Here is a 20,807-nt window from a genome sequence, read left to right on the forward strand (position 1 = left end):
TTCATCTATCTTTTTATTCCTATCCATTCTTTCTTCCAGTTGCTTGAAATTGCCTGGTTCCTTTTGCAGGGCCTTAACACTTGTTTTTCTCCTCTAATTAAAACTCTTTTCACCACCAATCTCCCCTTCATTTGGTTAATGCTTTTCTATCTCTCAGCTCAAGGATCATGTCCTCAGAGAAATATTTATAACACCACCTCTGCCCGCAGGTTAAGTCAGGTCCCGTTTTTATGTGCCCTTATGGTACCTTGATCATTTGCTTCAGAACGTTGATCCCAGTTGGTGATTATGTATTCATCAGAGTGTTTAATGTGTTTGCCTCATTAGACTGTAGACTCCATAATAGTGTCCCACAGGGCCTTGAGGAGCCGTTCATTTTTCAATCCGTTATTCACACTGTTCTTCAGATTGGACAATTTTTATCTATAACCAATTATATGAATTCTTTCCTCATTCATTTTTATTCTGCTATTGAGTCTGTGTAGTGAATTTTTTATTTACTGTATTTTTTAGTACAAAATTTTTAGTTGCTTTTTTTATATACTTAAATTTAAACACAAAGGATGTTTTATTCTTACGTGAGAAAGTACACATTTCAAACATTAATATCATTCATCAATCAGACTCATTCACTCATAAGAAATTTTTGTATAGCTATTATAAAGTCCCTGACAAATAATTCTAAATATCCTCAGTACGAAGCATCGGGTTTCTTTAAGCATACAGCTTGATATGTCATCACCTAGAAACCACAAGGAAGAACACATGGAAGTCTACAAAGGAGCAGCAGGGTTTAAGGGGTAATTTGGATCATGTTGAAATAGACCTCTGCAATAAATTTCTTATTGCATGTTTGCTCAACTCTCTGAGAAAGAAAGTGGTTATATGAACATGAAACAAACCGAAAATCTTGAGATTCATGGAGCTTTCATAGAACCAAACAAATGCATCTCTTTAATAGATTATACTTAGCACTTAATGTTATTGCCAAGTTTTGGTTTACACAAAACACTCGTATGAATATCTACAATGTAGCAGTTATTTCTGAACTTGTACTTCTGGAAACTCACTGGGATGGACGAGCATATTTTCCATGCTGTCATTATTGAAAAACATCTTGGCAAAAATAACAGAAAAGTAAACGAGGGCTTTGGAGTATAGTTGGGAAACGCATAAAGATTCTGGAACTAAAAGTCACAGAATTTCCTCAGCTAAGTGTTTATTCTGTCTTGGCATAAATACAATGAAAATATTCTAATATTAATCACAATGAATCATATCCCAAGAATATGGGAGCTAATGGTAAAGGGGGCTGGAAGAAGTTTCCTCACAGGCAGAAAGTTTTACGAAACCATTTACAGGGAGTCAAGGTGTTCTACTTTTCTGAAAACATCAAAAATATCATGACGTGTTGAATTATGACAGTGGTTCCTTTTTTCATGGTAAACATTCTTTTTACTCAAAATTTTATAATACACATCTCATGTTCTAATCACAGTTATTTTAGTAGCTACATAAAATTCATTCAGATTGTTTTCTAATATACTTAACCATTTCCCTATTGTATAAGTTATTTACAGATTTTTTAAAGTTATTTTATTGAGGTAATAATGGTTTACAACATTGTATAATTTCTGGTGTACATTGTTATTTATCAATTTCTGTAAAGATTGCATCATGTTCACCACCAATAGTCTAATTTTTATCCAACACCGTATACATGTGCCCCTTTACCTCTTTTTCGCAGACCCCCACCCCCTTCCCCTCTGGTACCCAGTAATCTATTCTCTTTATCCATATGTTTGTTTATCTGCCAAATATGAGTGAAATCATGTGGTATTTCTCTTTCTCTGTCTGGCTTATTTTTGCTTAATATAATACCTACAAGGTCCACCCATGTTTTTGCAAATGGGACGATTTTGTTTTTGTTAGGGCTGAGTAGTATTCCATTGTATATATATATACCACATCTTCTTTATGCATTCATCCATTAATGAGCTCTTGAGTTGCTTCCACGTCTTGGCTACTGTGAACAATGCTGCAGTGAACGTGCAGAGAAAGTGCTTAAGTCTCTTTGAATTGTTGATTTAGAGTTCTTTGTTTTTTTCTCTTTTTTTTATTGATGTTTTAATGGTTTCTAACATTGTGAAATTTTGGGTTGTACATTTTTTTTTGTCCATCACCATATATATGACTCCCTTCACCCCTTGTGCCCACCCCCCACCCCCACTGCCCCTGGTAACCACAGTCCAGTTTTCTCTGTCCATGTGTTGGTTTATATTCCACATATGAGTGAGATCATACAGTGTTTGTCTTTCTCTTTCTGGCTTATTTCACTTAACATAATACGCTCCAGGCCCATCCGTGTTGTTGCAAATGGGACGATTTTGTCTTTTGATAAATACCCAGTAGTGGGATATCTTTATCATATGGTATTTCTATTTTTTAATTTTTTGAGAAATCTCGATACTGTTTCTATAGTGGCTGTACTAGTTTGCATCCCCACCAGCACTGTATGAGGGTTCCCTTTTCTCCACATCCTTTCCAACATTTGTTGATTTTTGTCTTAGTAATTATAGCCATTCTGACAGTTGTGTAGTGATATCTCATTGTAGTTTTGATTTGCATTTGCCTAAGAATTAGTGATGTTGAACGTCTTTTCTTGTGCCTGTTGGCCATCTGTATATCTTCTTTGGAAAAATGTCTGTTCATATCCTCTGCCCATTTTCTGATCAGGTTGTTTGCTTTTTGGTTGTTGAGTTGTATGAGTTCTTTGTATATCTTGGAGAATAATCCCTGGTCAGACATATGATTTGCAAATATTGTCTCCCAAGTGGTGGATTGTTTTTCCGTTTTGTTCATAGTTTCCTTTGCCTTGCAGAAGCTTTTTAGTTTGATGCAGTCTCATTTGTTTATTTATTATCTTTTCGTTTCCCATGCCTGAGTAGACATGGTATTTGAAAGGATGCTGCTAAGAACGATTTCAAAGAGTGTACTGTGTATATTTTCTTCTTGGAATTTTATGGTTTCAAGTCTTACATTCAAGTCTTTAATCCATTTTGTGTTTTTTTTTTGTATGCTCTAAGATAAGGGTCTACTTTCATTCTCTTACATGTGGCTTTATAATTTTCCCAACAGCATTTATTGAGGAGACTTTCCTTTCTCCTTTGTACGTTCTTGGGTCCTTTGTCAAAGATAAGCTATTCCTAGATGTGTGGTTTTATTTCTTGGCTTTCAATTCTATTCCATTGGTCTGTGTGTCAGTTTTTGTGCCAGTATCATGCTGTTTTGATTATTATAGCTGTGTCGTATATTTTGAAGTCAGGGATTGTGATACCTCCAGCTTTGTTCTTTTTTCTCAGGGTTGCTTTGCCTATTCAGAGTCCTTTGTTGTTCCATATAAATTTTAGGGTTCTTTGTTCTATTTCCATGAAGATGTTATTGGGATTCTGCTTGGGATTGCATTGAATCTGTAGATTGCTTTAGGTAATATGGACACTTTGCCTTTATTCTTCCAATCTATGAGCATGGACTATCATTTCATTTCTTGTATATCACCTTTGATTTCATTCAAAAATGTCTTATAGTTTTCAGTGTATGGGTTTTTCATCTCCTTGGTTAAATTTATTCCTAGACATTTTATGTTTTGCTGTTGCAATTGTAAATGGGATTGTATGCCTGAGTTCTCTTTCTGTTCCTTCGTTATTAGTATATAGAAATGCAACTGATTTTTGTAAGTTGATTTTCTATCCTGCAACTTTGCTGTAGTTGTTGATTATTTATAATAGCATTACGGTGGATTATTTATGGTTTTCTATATGTAGGATCATGTCATCCACAAACAGCAAGAGTTTCACTTCTCCTTGTCAATTTTGGTACCTTTTATTTTTCTTTGTTGCGTAATTTCTCTGGCCAAACCTCCAGTATCATGTTGAATTGGAGCGGCAATAGTGGACATCCTTGTCTTGTTCCTGTTCTCAGAGGGACAGCTTTCAGGTTTTCCACATTGAGTATGATGTTGGCTGTGGGTTTGTCATATATGGCCTTTATTATGCTAAGGTACTGTCCTTCGGTACCCATTTTATTGAGAGTTTTTTTAATCATAAATGGATGTTGGATCTTGTCAAATGTTTTTCTGCATCTATTGAGATGATCATGTGAATTTTATTCCTCGTTTTGTTAATGTGGTACATCACATTGATTGATTTGCAGGTGTTGAACCATCCCTGTGTCCCTGGCATAAATCCCACTTGATCATTGTGTGAAGATCTTTTTAATGTATTGCTGTATTCAGTTCACCAATATTTTATTGAGAATTTTTACATCTATATTCATCAGTGGTATTGCCTTGTAATTTTCCTTCTTTGTGTAGTCCTTGTCTGGTTTTGGGATCAGAGTGATGTTGGCCTCATAAAATGAGTTAGAAAGCATTCCATCTTCTTAAGTTTTTTGGAATAGTTTGAGAAGGATAAGTATTATATCTTCTTTGAATGTTAGGTGGAATTCTGCAGAGAAGCCATCTGGTCCTGGACTTTTGTTTTCTGGAAGGTTTTTCATTACTCTTTCAATCTCTTTTCTTGTGATTGGTCTTTTCAGGTTCTCTATTTCTTCTTGATTCAGTCCCGAGAGGTTGTATGAGTCTAAGAATTTATCCATTTCTTCTAGATTGTCCAATTTGTTGGCATAAAATTTTTCATAGTATTCTCTTATAATCCTTTGTATTTCTGCAGAATCTATTGTAATCTCTCCTCTTCCATTTCTAATTTTATTTATTTGAGTCTTCTCTCCTTTTCTTTAGTGAGGCTGGCTAAATATGTGTCAATTTTTTTATCTTCTCAAAGAATCAGCACTTAGTTTCATTGATCCTTTCTACCATTTTTTTAGTCTCTATTTCATTTATTTCTGTTCTAATTTTTATTATTTCCCTCCTTCTGCTGACTTTGGGCTTTGTTCTTCTTTTTCTGGTTCCGTTAGGTGTAGTTTAAGATTACTTATTTGAGATTGTTCTTGTTTGTTGAGGTGGGCTTGTATTGCTGTGATTTTCCCCCTTAGAACCACTTTTGTTGCATCCCATAAGAGTTGGTATGATGTTTTCTCACCTTCACTTGTCTCCAGGTATGTTTTGATTTCTCTTTTGATTTCCTCATGGATCCAATGGTTGTTCTGTAGCATGTTATTTAGTCTCCACATATTTGTGACTTTCCCAGCTATTTCCTATAGTTGATTTTTAGTTTCATAGCATTGTGGTTGGAAAAGATGCTTGACATGATTTCCATCTTCATAAATTTATTGAGGCTTGCCTTGTTTCGCAACATATGGTCTATCTTTGAGAATGTTCCATGTGCACTTGAGAAGAACGTATAATCCTCTCATTTTGGATGGTATGTTCCATATATATTTATTAGGTTCATCTGCTCCAGTGTTTTATTTAAACCCACTATTTCCTTGTTGGTTTTCTGTCTGAATGATCTATTCATTGATTTAAGTGGGGTGTTGAGCTCTCCTACTATTATTGTGTTGCTGTTAACTTCTCCCTTTGGGTCTGTTAATTGTTGTTTTATATACGTTGGTGCTCCTGTGTTAGCTGCATATATATTCATCAGTGTTATGTCATCTTGGTGGAGCGTCTCTTTTATCATTATACACTGCCCCTCTTTGTTTCTCATTGCCTCTTTTATCTTGAAGTCTGCTTTGTCTAATATAAGTATGGAAACAGCTGCTTTCTTTTGCTTACCATATGTTTGGAGTATCATCATCCATCTCTTCACGCTGAGACTGTATTTATGTTTAGAGCTGAGATGTGTTTCCTGGAGGCAGCATATTTCTAGGTTTTGTTTTTTAATCCATCCTCCAGTCTATGTCATTTTATTGGAGAATTCAACCCATTTACATTTAGAGTGATTATTGATATATGTGGGCCTAAGACTACCATCTTATCTCTTGTTTTCCGGTTATTCTATATTTCCCTTGTTTCTCTTCCCTTGTATTTCTGACTGCCATTTCAGTTTGCTGGTTTCCTGCGATAGTTTTCTCTTTATTTATAATTTGTGTTACTGATCTGAATTTTTCTTTACTAGTTACCATGAGGTTTGTATAAATATCTTGTAGATGAGATAGTCCATTTTCTGATAGCCTCTTATCTCCATTAACCTAAGCGAATCCCATCCCTCCCTCTTCCCCTTCTAAGTTATTGTTGTCAAAAATTATTCTGTTTTGTGTTGTGATTTTGTGATTAAAATGATGTTTATAGTTATTTTTGATAACTATAGCTTTTCTTCCCTTTATCTTTTATGTTGTGTTTGCTAACCTGTTCTGACAGAGTGCTGCAATTTTCTGATTATGTCTGCATATTTATCTCCTTGCACAAGGCTTTGGAAATCTTTGCCTTTTTGTTTCTGGTAGGAGGGCTTCCTTTATCATTTCTTGCAATGGAAGTCTAGTGGCAATGAACTCCTTCAGCTTTTGTTTATCTGGGAAAGATTTTATTTCTCCATCGTATCTGAAGGATAATTTTGCTGGATAGACTATTCTTGGCTGAAAGCTTGTGTCTTTCAGTACTTTGAATATATAAGTACAATCTGTCCTAGGCTGTAAGTTTTCTGCTGAGAAATCCACTGAAAGCCTGATGGCAGTTCATTTATAGATTGTTCTCTTCTTCCCTGCTGCCCTTAATGTTTTTCCTTTGTCATTGACTTTTGCCATTTTTACTGTTATATGCCTTGGAAAAGGTCTTTTTGCATTGATGCAATTAGGAGTTCTATTGGCTTCAAGTACTTCTAAGTCCAATTCATTCCCAAGGTTTGGGAAGTTATCAGCTATTATTTCTTTGAGCAAGATTTCTGCTCCTTTCTCCCACCCTTCTCCCTCTGGAATACCTATAATCCTTATGTTGTAATTCCTAATTGAGTAGGATGTTTCTCAAAGAGTTTCTTCATTTATTTAACTCTTAGTTCTCTCTCCTTCTCCACCTGATGCATTTCTAAATCTCCGTCCTGTAAATTACTAATTCTGTCCTCCATAATATCAGCTCTGTTTTTAAGGTTTCTACATTGTTTTTTATCTCATTAATTGTGTTCTTCATCTTAAGAATTATTTTTTTTTAGACTTTCAATCTTTTTGCAAAAGAATTCCTTCTATTCATTAATTTTATTCCTGCGTTCATTGAACTCTATTTCTGAGTTTACTTGTAACTCATTGAGTCTCTTTATGACAAATATTTTGAATTCTCTGTCATTTATATTGTAAATTTCTGTGAGTTCAGGGTTTGTTTCTGGAGATTTGCCATTTTCCTTCTGCTGTGGAGTGTTAATGTAGTTCTTCATGGTGTTTGATGAACTGATCCTTTGCTGGTGCATAGTGGTAGTATCAGGTCGCAGATTCCACCTTCCACCTCTGGGGAGGCAGGACTTGTGTTTTCTGAACCTGCTGCATCTGATAGAAGGTGTGTCAATAGGGCTTATCTGCATTTTCCCACTGGCCATAGCCCCTTGGTGGGTCACAGATGCATGCACAAGTCCTCTGTTGTGGAACTGCTGCCTTGGCCAGAAATGGCCAAGCTGGTAGGCTAGGAGGATGGGGAGGTGAGAGCCATGTTTTTCCACTTGTGTGGGCCTTCTCTGCACACACGGGAAGCTTTCCTGGGCTGCTGGCCTTTGTTGGGGCATGCACAGGGTGGCTGAGCCACATCACTTGGTATGGAGCATTTCTGAATTCCAGGCTGCAGTGCCCAAAGCAAAAGAATCCTGGTTGCTGCTTGAGGATCCATGACCCAGATCACTGCCACTGCAGAGGGGGAGGTGATCTGCTCTCATTCTTCCACTGCTTCCTGGGGACCCAGTACCCCATTTTCGGATGTATAGCTGAGTGGTTCTCTCAGATGTTCTGTTGTGCTTTGTAGGGAATCTTCTGTTGGTTAATGAATGTCCATTTGGTTGTAAGTTAGGGGAAGGGGACTAATGGAACAGCTCACTCCACCATGATGCTGACATCATTCTTATTTGCTTCACTTTTACTGTGTCTATTTGTCTGCTGTGAATGAGTATCTCCCCATTGATTACAACTATGCTTATCTGTAGTACATGAAATATAGTTATAATGGCTGCTTTAACATCTTTGTCTGATAATTCCAACATCTATGTCATCTTGGTTTGGCATCTGTCGATTTTCTTTTCCCTTAAGAAATTCATTTCCTGGTTCTTCATATGTCAAGTATTTCTGGATAATCCTGGACATTTAATTTATAGATCTCAATCTTGTTAAAATCCTCTGAGGAATATTTAAAAATCTTTTGTTTGTTTTAGCAGGCAATCAACTTGCTTAGTTGCAGATCATAAACTCTCGCATTTTCTGTGGGCATTGGTCCTAACCTCAATTGTTTCCAAAGGCTTTGTTAAGCTACCTTTGGTCTGTCCCATGTATGAGGCACTCAGGGGTTAGTCTGTGACTAAGAGAGTGGTTTGTTTGAAATCTTATTTCAGTTCCTAAAGCCATTGCTATGCTGCTTTGGGCCTGTCTCATGCATGCACAGCTGGAGGTGATGTAAGACACTTGGTGGTGTTCACACACAGAATTAAGGAACTCCATTCCCCAGCTTTCTCTCCCCTTTATTCCATGCAACCCAACCCCCAGCACACACTCTGTATTTCTCAAGGTCTCTTTTCCTGGTTTCTCCAGTCAGAAAATGAGTTTTATTAATGCATTTTAGCTGCCCATAATGCCATATATATGGCCTGCCCTTTGGGAAAACCTGCTAGAGGAAAAAAACAACCCAAAGGAATGCTCACACTCTCTGTGGATTATAGGGTCTATTTCCCCAGCTCTTTAGGCCATAAAAACAGATTTTCTATTTTAGTTTTGGCCTCCTCTGCTGTCCTTGCATAGTTGCATGACTGGGGCCTGCCTTCAGGTCAAAGAAGCAAGAGCAAGAGAAATCCACTCCTGTAGGTTTGACTCTCCTTCACAATCCACCTGCTTTTGTTTACTTCTCAGAGTCCTCAGGTAGTTGTTCTTTGCATTTTATCCAGATTTTTTGGTTGTGAGCAGTGGAAAAGAGGTTGTAGTGGGCCTATTCCATCTTGGGTGGAACTGGAAGTCTGTGTGCTCCATGAGAGGAGGGACTATATCTGGTTTCACCCTTGATCTGCATAACACCTAGCATGTGGTAGGCACTTAATAAACATATGTAGAATAAACATTGGGTGAACTGAGGAAAAAAATACAAGATACTCAAAATGACAACAAAAATAAAAACATTTTGCATGGTTAACAAGAAAGGCATATTTGGCAGAAGAGTAAGAGATTCTAACACCCAAAATATGTTTTTCGAATACATTAAGAAAAAGGAACCAAATTATAGAATTAATAAGATCCTTAATGATTATGCTGCAAAGACTGATAAGGAATCAACAAGACAATTTAGAAAAAGGTTCTGCTCCTGTAGAACAAAAACTAAGAGTGGAAGTTTTGAAGAACTAGGACCCTGGCTAGGACAGAATTATGGTACAACTTTAATGGAGGCTGTTGAAGAGGAAAAACCATACGCTTGAGTAATGTGGGGTCAGAAGCAGGCTAGACAGGATACATGGGCCTTAGCTCTCTCCCCATTGCCACTTAACCTCTTTTTTAATACTGTGTCTGTCCACTTTCTTCTCTCTATACATGTCTTCTTATGTCTATTTTCCTTTGGACTTCTCTCTTCCCCTGGACATGTCTTTCTCTCTTATCTGACCGATTTTTAAAATACCTATTTCCTTAATATAACATAAATTTTGTAATTTAAAATGTAGATAAATTAAACTTATGGATTTTAACCTTCTCTTAATAATGTTTTTTAGTAGTCATTTTTTGATAGAAAAAATTGATAGAAAAACATCTTGTCCACAGCTCTATTCAAACATTTGAAATAAATGTGACACAAGCAAAAGCCTACCTGCATAATTCAGAAGTAACTGTGGTAATTGGGGTGTCTAAGGGTTCCAGTGATTGTGTCCTGTTAGGACTCCTCACACTGTATTTCTGGATAGTTGGCATAATGGAAAGAATGAGGGCTTTGAAATCAGAAATATACTAGTTGTAGGATCTTACCATCTCTCATATTTTAGTGGGCATAGTACTATCCATATTTCTTACTTTGTGCTCACAGCTAGAGAAAGCAGAATCAAATTTGAGAACAGCCAGCCAAATGTGAGTTTACTGGACATCATGGCAAGCTCTTTGTATATTGACAAAAAGACTTCCTAGTCATTTAGATTCCAGTACCCTACATTTATGATCATCTCAGTTTTTTTTTAAGGCTAAATTTATTTCAATAAGCTTCTTAAAATCCTTTTTGGAATGAGAGTATAAACACATATATACTACATATCGTTCTATTCCGCAGGTAAAGTGAGATGTTTGTACAGTCCATAACAAAAGCTATGGTACTCAATTGATTACTTTTATTAGAAGTGTGTACTGTTATCATATTGCTACGTTTTGATTTTAAAGTAGATGTGAGGGCCAAATTTCCATATCTAGCACAGCAACTTTTGGTGTAGGCCTCAGGACTCACACTTACATCACTGATATTTTCCCATTTATTCTACAATGACCTCTTTGGAAATTCTAAAAAAAAAAAAGGCAAAATCTTGTCCATAGGATTATAATGCTAAAGACCATAATATGCTGGAAAATATATTACACAATTCAGACACTTTGCCCACATCTTTAGTATATCATTAATCACACTACCTAATTTCTTGGTAGGCATATTCTGATCCATTGGATTTTGAGTTACTGAATGGCAGAAATTGCACTTAATTCATATTTGCATCTCCTGTCCCCTTGCCTGCGTGGCCATGGGAGACACTCGGGTATTTTCTGAATTGAAATGCTTAATTCCTTTATGCTTAGAGAGAAACAGTAAACTGGAATTTCATGAGACCATTTTGTAGCAGCAATAATGTCAGGCAGAGACCCCATAAGAGAGTCAGAGTGGGAAAAACGGGTTTTAGCCTTTCAGTGAAAATAAAGCTTGACTTGGCTAAGTAAGGTACCTGTTCTGTCTCTATCCACAGGTGTCAATTTCGTGATGGGAGGCTAAAGGAAAAGTGGCTTCCTGATATAAATCTTGTAGGGCAACAAATCGCACCTGAGTCTAAGGTGAGATAACAAGCAGATGCCTGGTAAGCACAGTCATGCATTGTTTGAGGGTGGGGATAGTTCCAAGAAAAACCTCCTCAGTCAATTTCCTTCCTGTGTATACATCAGAGTGTGCTGGATGGGAACAAATCTGCGACCTGAAAATGTGTTTTTAACATGAGGATTATTTTAGGATGATTATTAAAAAAAAAAAAGAAAAAGACAGAGGTTTTTCTTGTTACATCCCCCTTAAATGCCTAAAAGAAATCACATTAGAAAAAACTGTCTGAGGAAGGGAAGTCTCACCTTAGCATCACATAAACTAGGTGGTGGACAGGGAGGAACCTAGAAAAGCCTGTTTGTTGGGCTCCCCTGTCTGTTCTTCTGTTTCTGTGTGGCCACTTGTTTTCCAAACATTGGCTCCTTTTCACCTACCTGTGACTTGTCTTCCTTCCCTTTGAAGTCCCTGACTCTCCCCACCCCCAATGTCTTCTTTTGTCTTGAGGCCAGGAAGGTATTTAAAGTGAGGGATCCTGTTATTTTGGCAAGTTACTTGTTTTCCTGGGTTTCTCCCATGTATACATTATTAAACTTTCATTTTTCTTCTGTTAATCTGTCTCACGTCAATTTAATTTTAAACCAGCTGGAAGGGTAGAGGACAACTTTTTGCATCCCTACAGTACTTACACAAACCTAGATGGTATAGCCTACTACACACCTAGGCTACATGGTACTAATCTTACAGGGCCACCTCCTATATGTGGTCCAGCGTTGACCTAAACGTCATCAGGCAGTGCCTGCTTGAAAAAAAAGCCCCAGACTCAGCCTGGCCTTGAGCAGGTGGTCACATTCTCCAGTCAAGAGGGTCTGATGGGTCTAACACCTCGGTCCACAGTACCAATACCCTCTGGTTGATTTAAGAACTAAAAGAAGAACAACCCACACCAGCAACAACTAATAATGGTAAACACACACAGACACAACCCCAGTGCCGCACCCACCTTTGGGTCTCTGGCGGGCAAGGCCTACGGGGCCCCCGATTGTTCTGTTTCCCTTTGTGCTCCGGGCGGTTCACCTCGCGGCCTCCACAGACCCTTGGCTCTGCCAGCGGTTGGGGAACATGCGAACAGGCCCGGGGGGGGACCGGAGAGGTAGCCCAGGACAGGCTGGCGGCTGCAGGGCGCCAAGACCGCCGGTGCCAGCCCTCTCTGCAGGCGGGCGCCGGCGGGAGAGGCTGGGTGAGGGCTCGGCTCAGCTCTGCGGGCGGGTGGTGCAGGCCGGCAACCAGTATTCCGGTTGTCATTCCCCAGACCGACGTCCGCAGACTGGAACTTCACCTTTTAGTTGTCCCTCCTAGAGGTGTCTTCTGTGATGCGCTGGGAGGACAGGACCCCTCCTTCAGGTGACTAGCATAGTGGGGTCCCCTTCTTGTCACTTCTGTACCACGAGCCTCCTACCTGTGTTGTTTTAGATTTTAGCCTTCCCATGAGCAGGCTGATCCTCTTTCCTTTAAACCTCCCCCCATATCCGTGTGTTCCTTTCCCTAGATTTAACCCCTCCAACTATGTGTGTCTAGGCACATGCCCCTTTCAGGGTAATTTTCATTTTCTTCAGAAAGAAAAATAGGCTTACCTGTTTTTCACTCCTTTAAGCAAGTGCCAGTTTTTATCACTGCTTTTCAGGCAAGAGAGACAATTTCAAGTAAATGTCTCTCCCAGACAGAAACCACTCATTTTAGTCTCTCAGGTCCTCCTTTGTGAAAGAATGGATGAGCCTAAGCCTAAGTTCCATCCAATAACCTTCCGTGCATCTGTGATGGTTATTTTCCTAAACTGAACTCTTCCTCTCCCAAATCTTGAATAGTTTCTAGTGACAGCCAGCTTCCTCTTACCACAGGACTGAAATATATTTTCCTTTTTCTTTCAGTCATATGCTCTTCAATGATCCATCAACTGGGTTTAATTAACATGACTTGAGAGAACACTGACCTTTTTGTCCCAATTTTACTTTGCTTTTACTGTTGATAATGTTTTCTACTTTATAGTTAACTTGGAGAGAACTAACTCTGAGGGGGCATTCGTTAATGTTAGAATCCATTGTGTTCATTTACAATTCATTTGTCCATAGCTGTACATATAGAGACCCACCTGCTGACAGCATAAAGAACTTCATGACATAAGCTTCAGTGTTCTGTTACTTCTCTTGATAAGAAGTTACAGCGTTTTGAGTATGATACACTCAAAGAAATGCAAGTCATTTGGCCTAACTCCCTAATTTCACAAAGTAGAAAACTAACATCCAAGATAAATTAGGTGACTTGGTCTAGGTCAGAAACCAAGCTGTGATCCAGTAGAGGAATACCTGGTCCAGAACTCCGAGACAAATCTCACAATAAATGACTTATGAAGAATGCTAGTCAAAATATCCTTTGCTGTCAATTTTAACTCATCGTCATCAGCTGCATAATATTATTCTTCATACATAAAATGTTATCCTTTCATTGTCCATTTAAAAAAATTCCTTGTTAATATGAATTGAGGTTCTAACAGAAAAGAGTAACTGCTCATTTACTGAGTATCTATATGTGCATCATACTATTTGGTCTTTGGGGGTAGCAACAAATGAAAAAACAAACAAAAACCTAAAACTAAAAGAACAAGGAAAAACTTCTTCCTAGTACTGTGTTATAGACTTATTATCCATGAATTTACTTGAACTTCTTCTTGAAAATTTTGTTTTATTTTGTTTTGTTTCCTGTTATATGATTCGTTTATATTTATTTATCCAGAGACTATTTCTAAATTTTATGTTCTCTTTTCTGTTATCCTGTAATTTGGTGAAGAAATCTATACTTAATCTAAAAAATATCCCTCGAACTGACAATAATGCCAGTTAGTTAACTATATGTGTGTTATATTCATGTCAAATATCATTGTTTATTTGAATAAAGATTTTTTAGTTTGACTAAGAAAATAATACTTAATTACAAGTGATGACATCCATTAAGTATAAACACCTGATGATAATTTTTCTTTTACATAACAGACCAATATGTAGTTCTGAATAGTCCTTTATAATTCTTTTAATGTAAATTTCATTGAAGCTAAACTTCTTCCTACCTTTGGTGTTCATTTATAATGATGTAAATTTTTTAAATTATTATCCACATACAGACAAATGCAGACTTGAACAAGAATATTTGAATATTGGGAAAGATAAATAAAATAGAAATTAATACATTTTTCTTCTAAAAAACTTCCTTTCTTTCTTCAGGCTACTGAACAACCAATGGATCACTGAAGAAATTAAAGGAGAAATCAAAAAATTTCTGGAGACAAATGAAAATGAAAATACACTCTACCAACTCATATGGGATGCAACCAAAGCAGTCCAAAGAGGGAAGTTCATAGCAACACAGCTCTACCTCAACAAACAAGAAAAATCTCAAGTAATGAGTCTTAAACCACACCTATCAGAAGCATAAAAAGAAGAACAAACAAAGCCCAAAGTCAGCAGAAGGAGGGACATAATAAAAATTTGAGCAAAAATAAATGATATTGAAACCAAAAAGACAGTAGAAAGGATCAATGAAACTAAGAGCTGGTTCTTTGAGAACATAAACAAAATTGACAAACCTTGAACCAGACTCACTAAGAAAAAAGGAGAGAAACCTCAAATAAATAAAATTAGAAATGAAAGAGGAGAGATTACAACAGATTCTCAAGAAATACAAAGGATAATAAGAGAGTACTGTGAAAAATTATATGCCAAGAAATTGGGCAATCTAGAAGAAATGGATAAATTCATATATTCATACAACCTCCCAGAACTGAATCAAGAACAAATAGAGAACCTGAATAGATCAATCACAAGTAAAGATATTGAAATAGTAATCAAGAACCTCCCAGAAAATAAAAGTCCAGGACCAGATGGCTTCTCTGGAGAATTCTACCAAACATTCAAAGAAGATTTAGTACCTATACTTCTCAAACTATTCCAAAAACCTGAAGAAGAGGTACACTTGCTAACACATTTATGAGGCTAACATACCCTTGATCCCAAAGCCAGACAAAGATAACACAATGAATAAGACAAAACTCAAAAGACCATGAGTCTTGGGCATTTCTTTGCATTCCTCTCTCATGCAGGCATCACGTGTGTATTCTTGCAAAGAGAAGGAATGTTGTCTCAGCAGTAGCTATTGCATTTTAAACTGGCAAATCCATGTGTGCCTTATTGTGCCCTTATCTCCATTTTGCACTGCAGTCCTGGCCCTTCACCCTGACTTGTCACTTAGCACCAAGACCACCTGTCTTTGTGAAGCACTCCCTAAGACCACAGACAGAGTTTCTTCCCATATTGTGACAGCACTTCCTACAAACCTCTGTTACGATACTATCACACTGTGGAAGACGTGTTTGCCTGACTCTCTCTCCTTTTTGGACTGAATTATTTTTCAGCAGGGGCACATATTGGGTGTTCCATACATCCTTTTGGTTAATTAAATGAATAAACTTTGTCTTATCCCAGTTTTATTTTCATTTCCATATCCCTTAGAAGGAATAAAAGGGACAGCAAAGCAAACAAACTCTTATTTAATTTTATGACTGGTTCACATCTCACCTGAAAGGACTGGTAGTTAAACAACTTAATACTAATTTGAGAAAAGCAGTTTTGAAGTTATGTGTGCGTTTTATCATCTCCGCTATGCCATTCCCAAAACTCTTAGGTGGTGAAGGTGTGTGAGCATGTGCATTGTGACCCCAGAGGAAGAAAGACCCACCTTTGATACTGGAGGCAACAGACTACATGTTGACGATGTTGCCAGATTTCTGAGTAAGCATCTGCCAAAACAAGACAAATACAGCAAAAAAAAAAAAAAAAAGCCACTCTGCAAGCTAAAAATATTACCTCTTTAAAACAATTGCATTTACTTTGGGTTTGCAGAACCATCTTATTAGCTATGAACATTAATCAGTCTTGACAGCCCCCCATCACTGTTAGGGACTGACATGGTGCACACTCTCGCTCCAGGAACACATCCCAGGGGGTCACAGCTTCCCATCACAAAAGCATCAGCAAGGCCAAGAATGAGCTCTGAGCTAGTGGAATGCAAATGGATGTTCACATTTACTGTGTGTTCCTGAGGCTAGAAAAGTCTTCCTCCAGTGTACACAATGTTTCTTGAATACCTACAACAGTGGGGTGTTGTGTAGGTCCATGAGATTCAAAGATAAGTTACACTATCCCTGCCTACAGAGAGCTGCCAGTCTGATTGGAGTGACTGACATAACCAGCGTCCAGAGACGGCAAGGACCTTCACAGAGAAGGGGTGGTAGGTGGTAGGAAGGGACTAATCCATGGCTGTACACTCAGAGGAGGGCTCCTGAGCAGGGAATGTGTGGGTCAATTTTTGAAAACTAGAGAGTTAGTTTTCAAACTCAGGGCCTCTAGGACCCGCTCAACCGACCTGATCCTATCAACAGAGTCATTAAGACCTGTTTATCAGGAAATAAGGGTCACCTCTTGTCCAATTCAGGACAGTTGAGACCACCAACCAATCAACTGGGCCCGCACAAATGCCTGATAAGTGACCTTTTTGACATCAAAGGGCTGAAACCTGACCCTGAGATCATACTAACACCACAATTATGTGAATATGTGTCCTATGAAGAGCTATGAAGCTTGAGGATGCTCGTACAGATCATCAACTATATCACTTCTCCTTACCTCTAATCATCTATCTTCACTCTTCAGATCACCTTGCTCTTCATCCCATAAATTTTTCTCCAAGCTCTGCATCAGGGAGATAGATCTAAGAGTATAGGCTTCCTGTCTCCTAGCAGATTGATCTAGCTGTTTTCTTTTCTCAAATCTGATGCTGTAATAAATTGGCTTTTTTATGCACGTTGGGTAGGAGAACCCCATTTTTGTGTAGTGATATTAGTCAGAAAAATAAAAGAGAAGGGTGTTTTAAGGAGAGAGAACCATAGGTATAAAGGCTCTATCCTGGATCTGGGGGAAAGGGATGGGTCTTACTGGAATGCAGGGCCTGGGAGGAAGAGGCTGCAGAGGCCAACAGGGGCTAAACTTAGGAATTTGTCTTTCCCCTGAGCACCATGTGGTGACAATGAAGGGTCTAGTGCAGAGGAGGAGTGGTAGGTTCACTTCTGGGGATTACAGATTACTCTGGGACCCACAGTGAAGACGACTGGAAGCTGAAGCAGTGATTTAGGAAAGGAGTGGTAAAAGCAGAGTTGCTGAGAGCAGGACTTGGTATGGTTACATGTAGTGAGGGTGTGCCAACCCATCTATAGCTCTGTGTCCTAGGAACACCTCCTTCGGAATTCCCTCACTGCAGTGTGAACCATGAGAGAGGAGTTCTTTGGATGTTTTGTCCTCCTAGACAAGGCACACCGTAGGCTGTCAATAGGTTTTCATGAATCAAAATCTCCTGAGGTGCTAGTTTAAAGTGCAGATTTCTGAGCCCTGCCTTGACCCAAAGGAACGTATAATGAGAAATGATGCTGTGAATTTAAAAATATTTTGAAATAAACTTATACTTTATTAATCATATCACATATGTATGTTTTCACGATAATATATATACGTGCAAGGGCATGGGTATTCATGAATGTTTTGGGGGAAGAAGCAAGAGATTAAGAGAATTCCTGCCTACTAGGCACTAACTTCTCATGGAAGTCAGAGTCTGGGAGGATGACTGTAAAAAGCAAGGGGACATGGTGGACACAGAGAGTGGGGAAGAGTTAAAATCACTGCCGGGAGAAAATGGAAGAATACCAACTAGAGAAGAGAGGAAGGAAAACCAGGATATACTCTGTCATGAAAATTAAGTGAAGAAAAGTTTCTAAAATGGCAGAGTCTCGACAGACATTGTAAAGGGTCTAGAGAAAAAAAATCACTTCTGTTGGGGTGAGTTTCCCCAGCGCTTTCAGACAAAGGCATGCAGGAACAGAGAAGGTGAATGATCGGATGGATCAGGGATGAGCTTGCCAAGATTGTACGTCTCTTTATGGTCCTCTTCTTACTTTCTGTTTCAATACTTATCTACTAACTGTACTGAAAGAAAAGAGTCTGAAGCCACCCTATGGCATGGTACTGGGTGCACTGAAGGACACCAGGCGAGGCTGAGGTGACCCGACCAAGCCAAGGAAGATGGAAAGGAGAAAATATTTAACGCAACTTGTTTGTCTGTATAATAAAGAGAATCATAATGAATGGGGTCTTCATAAAAAACACCCGGGAAAGTAATAAAGTATAATGGTGTTAAAAACTAAGCCTTAAAATTATTCTTTCTTATCCATTTTAGCAAATAACCCATATTAGTGTATTTTACCAGTTTCATTGAGATACAACTGACATGCATAATCCATTTTTAATACATATAGAATACATATAGCCTAACTTAATATATGAAAATGGGCTATTAAGTAAGTTCACTCTCCAATCTCCTGAAATGCGCTAATCTCTCAGGCAAGCTGTAGAGTTTCACACCTAGAGATGCTAACGCTGCCCCAACACTGGTACCATCCACTTAACCGGCCTGTTTATTGATGCTTGAGCACAGGTCCTCACCTCCCTCCATGCTGCCTTCCCACCAGCTCAGAACCTGCTGTCCCCGTCTGACGCTTCCCTGGCTGCCATGAAGCACACTCTGTGGCCAGTAGAACTATAAAGTGGAGTGCCTGTATGTCGTGATGCCACAGGACTGATCTCCCAGAAACGCAAGCGGGGCTACAAAGGTCGCTAAAGGTTCCCTCTAGCTCTATCTAGTCAGGCCTACTATGACCCAGCTCTTCAGTCCCCCTCGACCAGAACTCAGCTCCTAAACTTGCAGACCTTGGCTACTTGGGTCTTCAGTGAGCCCAGCCTGGTCCCCACCTGGACTGACAACCTAGATTCATTTATTCATTCAGTCAATATTTCCTAAGCACCTCTGTTTGCTAGGGACTCTTCTAAGATATAGCAAAGGAGGAAAAAGCCCAAAATATCCAAGACTTTGCCGGATCCTTGCTGTAATGGATCTTCCCTTCTAGTGGACCTTGGATTCTGCACCGACCTCCTTACAGTATTTTCAATTTGTGCTCTGCCTTTTGACTGATCTTTCAGTCTTGGAATGATTTTATGTATGTCTCTCCATGAACAGAAATTTCCTACAAGTGTTCCTATGTTTTGACTACTTGACCTTTCAGATCTGCTTGGACTGCAAATCCTGGCTTCCTCTGGAATGTTCTAACTGGGTATATGTGTGTCATGGTTAACAGACACAGAGGATTCTAGGCAATTAGGGCTGGAAGAGGTTGTGTAATCCATCGCCCTCACTTGAAACAGAAGAAACAGAGGTTGAGAGAGCGCCAAGGCCATGTCCCAGGGCACCTGGTGAATGAGGAGCAGAGCTTAGGCTGAGCCCAAGGTCTTCTGACATCAGAATCTGAACTCAGGGTCTGGTTGGTTAGAGTCACCTTAACAAGTGGCATTGACTCCTTCTGATTCTCTATCTCAGTCATTAACATTTCTTGCGATTTTTTTTTTTTTTTTACAAATAAATGTCATTGGCTCACATGGATTATTGTTAAGATGCTTTACATCATAGGCAGACTCAATAATTTGCAAGTTAGTGTTCAGTATTTTAAAAGTTAACACTTACATATTAAAGTTTCAGCTCCACTGTGCCCCACCATGTCCCTCCCTGATGCTTGTACAGCACTCCAGACATGAAGGAGACTGGGTTCACACATGAGTCTCACATGTCTTGCCCACTGTGACCTAAGCTTTCCCTTTTTACCATTGCCTATGCTTCTTCCCAAATCCTGTGATAAGGATCAATTTTCAAAAATGCATCCAAGTTCTGAATAACATAGAGGTTCATAAACTCCAAACAGGCAAAAAATGGTGATTTATATTTTAAAAAAATTTGCTAGTTCAACATTCTGAGGGCCCACCCAAACATCCGTTCTATGCACTAAACAAGTAGGTTAAAAGCAAATTCCTTTGTTACTGAGTCAATTTCCATATCTTTCCTTTCAGCATTCATCTGTGTCCTTCTTGACATTAGGTTGAATGTTCAGAGCAAAGTATCAGCCCTGTTGTGCCATTAGAAAGTTCGTCTCCTGCCCTGGGTTGGGTGGCATTCAGGACTTCAGTCATCTCCTCCAGCTGGCATTGATGTGAAGAGTGGCTCCTCTGCATTTCAATAGGATTTAACTTAGCCTTGAACTGAGCTGGTTCTGTACCTAGTCAACCCCTTTCATTGTCGGAGCCCATGCTATCTATTACTGCTGGCTTATAAGCTCATTTGAAGTCAATGTTTTTTACATTTATAGCTCTCTCCCCCAGAACACCTAGTGTAGTGGTTTCTATCGAAAGGCGCTTAATACTTATTTGTAAAATAAAATGAAAAACACTGATAAGCTGTGTGAAGGCTGGAGAATTCAAAGGTGGCTGACTCAGGAGGAACACTCTTCAGCGCACACAATCTCTCAGCTCTCTGGAACATCTGTGGCTCAGTGCAAGACAGGAGTGCAAGGAGGATGCTCAGGGTACAGAAAAGCAGTGGGGTGCATCCATCTTGAGAGCATGTGCCTAGTTTTGACTCTAACCACTTGCTAGTTATGTGACTTGAGCAAGTTTCCCAACCTCCTAGTTTCCCCCTCAGTACAGTGGATGGG

Source organism: Diceros bicornis (genome assembly GCF_020826845.1).
Source record: "Diceros bicornis minor isolate mBicDic1 chromosome 13 unlocalized genomic scaffold, mDicBic1.mat.cur SUPER_13_unloc_1, whole genome shotgun sequence".
In the NCBI taxonomy this organism is placed as follows: Eukaryota; Metazoa; Chordata; class Mammalia; order Perissodactyla; family Rhinocerotidae; genus Diceros; species Diceros bicornis.